The 5,000-nt window shown below is 47.3% G+C and overlaps 1 pseudogene; it reads right to left on the reverse strand.

Annotated features, from left to right (window-relative positions):
- Positions 1-4,112: 4,112 nt before the first annotated feature.
- Positions 4,113-5,000, reverse strand: part of LOC135570628 (translation machinery-associated protein 16-like) — a 23,040-nt pseudogene continuing 22,152 nt past the window's right edge.

The following is a 5,000-nucleotide window of genomic DNA, read 5'->3' on the forward strand; positions in this document are numbered from 1 at the left end:
TACCTCTCTCTGTCTGTCTCTCTCTCTACCTCTCTCTGTCTCTCTCTGTCTGTCTCTCTCTGTCTCTCTACCTCTCTCTTTTCTATCTCTCTCTCTCACCTCTCTCTGTCTCTCTACCTCTCTCTGTCTGTCTCTCTCTCCACCTCTCTCTGTCTCTCTTTCCTCTCTCTCTGTCTCTCTCTCTCTCTCCCTCTACCTCTCTCTGTCTGTCTCTCTGCACTCTCTCTGTCTCTCTACCTCTCTCTGTCTGTCTCTCTACCTCTCTCTGTCTATATCTCTCTGCCTTTACCTCTCTCTGTCTCTCTGCCTCTCTCTGTCTCTATCTGTCTCTCTGTCTGTCTCTCTCTCTCTTTACCTCTCTCTGTCTCTCTACCTCTCTCTCTCTGTCTCTCTCTGTCTCTCTACCTCTCTCTACCTCTGTCTCTCTGTCTCTCTACCTCTCTCTGTCTGTCTCCTCTCTGTCTCTCTACCTCTCTCTGTCTGTCTCTCTCTGTCTCTCTACCTCTCTCTGTATCTGTCTCTCTCTGTCTCTCTACCTCTCTCTGTCTCTCTACTCTCTGTCCTGTCTCTCTCTGTCTCTCTCTGTCTGTCTGTCTCTCTACCTCTCTCTGTCTGTCTCTCTCTCTGCACTCTCTCTGTCTCTCTTTTCCCTCTCTCTCTGTCTCTCTCTCTCTCTCTCTTTCTCCCTCTCTCTACCTCTCTCTGTCTGTCTCTCTACCTCTCTGTCTGTCTCTCTCTACCTTTTACACCTCTCTCTGTCTCTCTACCTCTCTCTGTCTCTCTCTACCTCTGTCTGTCTCTCTCTGTCTCTATCTGTCTCTGTCTGTCTCTGTCTCTATCTGTCTCTCTCTACCTCTCTGTCTCTCTCTGTCTCTCTACCTCTCTGTCTGCCTCTCTCTGTCTGTCTCTCTCTGTCTCTCTCTCTACCTCTGTCTCCCCTCTCTACCTCTACACCTCTCTCTTTCTTTCTACCTCTATACCCCTCTCTCTCTCTCTCTCCCTCTACCTTTACACACCTCTCTCTACCTCTACACTCTCTCTCTCTCTACCTCTACACCTCTCTCTCTACCTCTACACCCCTCTCTCTCTACCTTTACACTCTCTCTCTACCTCTCTCCCTCTACCTTTACACACCTCTCTCTACCTCTACACCTCTCTCTCTCTCTTTCTCTACACCTCTCTCTCTCTCTACCTCTACACCCTCTCTCTCTACCTTTACACCCCTCTCTCTCTCTACCTCTCTCGCTCTCTACCTCTCTCTACCTCTACACCCCTTCTCTCTACCTTTACACCCCTCTCTCTCTCCCCCTCTACACCTCTCCCTCTCTCTACCTTTACACCCCCTCTCTCTCTACCTCTACACCTCTCTCTCTCTACACCTCTCTCTCTCTACCTCTACACCCCTCTCTCTCTCTCTACCTTTACACCCCTCTCTCTCTCTACCTCTACACCTTTCTCTTCTCTCTCTCTCTCTCTACCTCTACACCTCTCTCTCTCTCTAGGTGTGTTGGAGTGGCCGTTCTGGATGAAGCTGGTCATCGTGGCGATAGGCATGTCAGGCGGACTGGTGTTCATGTACGTCCAGTGTAAAGTGTACTGGTTGCTATGGAGACGACTCAAAGCCTTCAATCGCATCATCACTGTGCAGAACTGCCCTGAGAAGCCGCCGCCCACCAACGCCGCGCTGGCCCAATGGGAATCACCCTGAGGCCGTGGAAGTCCCGATAGGCCCCGCCCCGAGGTTATCCAGATGGACTCCGACCTCTCGGAGGAAAACCCCGTCTGACACACACACAAACACACACACACAGCTCTTGGTAATGCACCCTCCCTATAGCCTATCAGAGCCCAGCACACCAAAGAGTCATAATGTGACGTAGCCAATAAGAGTATCTGTTATAGAAGCAGCTGTAGATTAGCCAATCAGAGCGTCTGTTATAGAAGCAGCTGTAGATTAGCCAATCAGAGCGTCTGTTATACTCTCTCAGTATTCAATATAAACAGCCTGAGGAGTAGCTGATGCGTAGAACCAAGTGTTCAAGGGCTGGAACAAAACCCTGCACACCTTGCAGCTCTCCAGGAGGAGGGTTAGAGTCATAGAGCATATTTATTTACGTTGGTATTTAGTCTCTCTCTGCTGGACAGCATGAACTCTGGACCTAACCCTAACCCTAACCCTTAACCTAAACCTAACCCCTAACCCTTAACCCTAACCCTTAACCCTAACCCTAACCCTAACCCTCAACCCCTAACCCCAACCCTAACCCCCTAACCCTTAACCCTAACCCCTAACCCTAACCCATATTTATTTACGTTAGTGTTTACTCTCTCTGCTGGACAGGATAGAACTGTGGTATTAAAGGTCCCGGTCTGTCACTATGACGTCTATCTGAAGAGCTGTCTGTCTGTCACTATGACGTCTATCTGAAGAGCTGTCTGTCTGTCACTATGACGTCAGGAAGTCTATCTGAAGAGCTGTCTGTCTGTCACTATGATGTCTATCTGAAGAGCTGTCTGTCTATCCCAGTTACTATGACGTCTATCTGAAGAGCTGTCTGTCTGTCACTATGATGTCTAGAAGTCTATCTGAAGAGCTGTCTGTCTGTCACTATGACGTCTATCTGAAGAGCTGTCTTTCTTTCTGTCTGTCACTATGATGTCTACAAGTCTATCTGAAGAGGTCTCTGTCTGTCTGTCTGCCTGCCTGTTTGTCTGCCTGCCTGCCTGTCTCTAGAAGTCACCATTACAACCCAAAAATAACCTTTTCTATACTAAAATATAAACACAACATGTAAAGTGTTGGTCCCATGTTTCATGAGCTGAAATAAAATATCCCAGAAATGTTCTTCACGCACAAAAAGCGTGTTTCTCTCAAATGTTGTGCACTAATTTGTTTACATCCCTGTTGGTGAGCATTTCTCTTTTGCCAAGATAATCCATCCACCTGACAGGTGTGGCATATCAAGAAGCTGATTAAACAGCATGATTATTACACAAGTGCACCTTGTGCTGGGGGACAATTAAAAGGTCACTCTAAAATATGCAGTTTTGTAACACAACACAATGCCACAGATGTCTCAAGTTTTGAGGGAACGTGCAGGAATGTCCAGCAAATAATTGCATGTTCATTTCTCTACCATAAGCCATCTCCAACGTTGTTTTAGAGAATTTTTCTCTAAAACGTTGTTTTAGAGAATGGCGTCGTGTGGGCGAGCGGTTTGCCAATGTCAACGTTGTGAACAGAGTGCCCCATGGTGGCAGTGGGGTTATGGCCAGGCATAAACGAACACAATTGCATTTTATCGATGCCAATTTGAATGAACAGAGATACCGTGGCGAGATTCTGAGGTCCATTGTCGTGCCATTCATCACCTCATGTTTCAGCATGATAATGCGCGGCCCCGTGTCCACTGAGCATGGTGCTCTGGACTACATTCCTGGAAACTCTGAAAATGAAGGCTACAACCTTAGTTCTTCCATGACCTGCATCCTCAGCAGACACATCATCCACTGAGCATGTTTGGGATGCTCTGGATCACGGGTAAGACGGCGTTCCAGGTCTCGCCAACATCCAGCAACTTCACACGGGTCTGAATACTTTCAGAAGGCTACAACCTTTATAGTGGAGTTACTGACACAACCTGACTGGGTACAACCTGACTAGGTACAACCTGACTGGATACAACCTGACTGGATACAACCTGACTGGATACAACCTGACTGAATACAACCTGACTAGGTACAACCTGACTGGTTACAACCTGACTGGTTACAACCTGACTGGATACAACCTGACTGGATACAACCTGACTGGATACAACCTGACTGAGTACAACCTGACTGAGTACAACCTGACTGGATACAACCCGTATAGTGGAGTTACTGACTGGACACAAACTAGCCATGTTCAAGACAACTCAGAACCTCAGAGTAAAGATGTGCTTACTTTTATTTTGCTGGGAGCTTCCTATTGATCCTCTGATCTCAAACATAAAGGGTTTCCAGGTTGAACATTTCAGAGTTTCCTAGTTCCAAGTTGCCTTGAACACAGCAACGGACACACTCTAATTTCTATGTTTAAAGAGTCTCTTCAATGAAACAGAACAACAGTATCGGTCTGTATTTAGGTTTATTAGATGTCTGTATTGGGACACACACACACACACACACACACACACACACACACACACAGGTTGTCTTAACCCCAGTCAGGTAGTATGGCTGACATCCCCAGAGTTCTAACATGCAAAGCATTATGGGGCATCTTCCTGGGTGTCTGAATCTGAGTCCTTCATTAAGGCCTCCTCCTCCTCTCCTCCGGCGGTCTCCTCCTCCTCCTCTCCTCCAGCGGTCTCCTCCTCCTCTCCTCCAGCGGTCTCCTCTCCTCCTCCTGTTCTTTCCGTCCTCGGGAAGAGAACTTCCTCATCTTGATGTTGGGAAGCTTTTTAGATCGCCGCTCCACTCCCTGAAACCAACCAATCACAGCTCAGAACAATGGAATCATCCAATCACAGCTCAGAACAATGGAATCATCCAATCCCAGCTCAAAACCACGGAATCATCCAATCCCAGCTCAGAACAATAGAATCATCCAATCCCAGCTCAGAACAATGGAATCATCCAATCGCAGCTCAGAACCATGGAATCATCCAATCACAGCTCAGAACCATGGAATCATCCAATCACAGCTCAGAACCATGGAATCATCCAATCACAGCTCAGAACCATGGAATCATCCAATCGCAGCTCAGAACAATGGAATCATCCAATCACAGCTCAGAACCATGGAATCATCCAATCACAGCTCAGAACCATGGAATCATCCAATCACAGCTCAGAACCATGGAATCATCCAATCACAGCTCAGAACCATGGAAATGTTGGGTTCACCTAGGGGTCATGATAGGGGCTGTACCAAATGATTGATTATGTTGTATTAATAGAAGGGGAGGGGCCTCCCCCACTACATTTATAGGGTCCTGGACTACAGATTAACAATA

This window comes from Oncorhynchus nerka, unplaced genomic scaffold, assembly GCF_034236695.1.
Source record: "Oncorhynchus nerka isolate Pitt River unplaced genomic scaffold, Oner_Uvic_2.0 unplaced_scaffold_972, whole genome shotgun sequence".
NCBI classification, from domain to species: Eukaryota; Metazoa; Chordata; class Actinopteri; order Salmoniformes; family Salmonidae; genus Oncorhynchus; species Oncorhynchus nerka.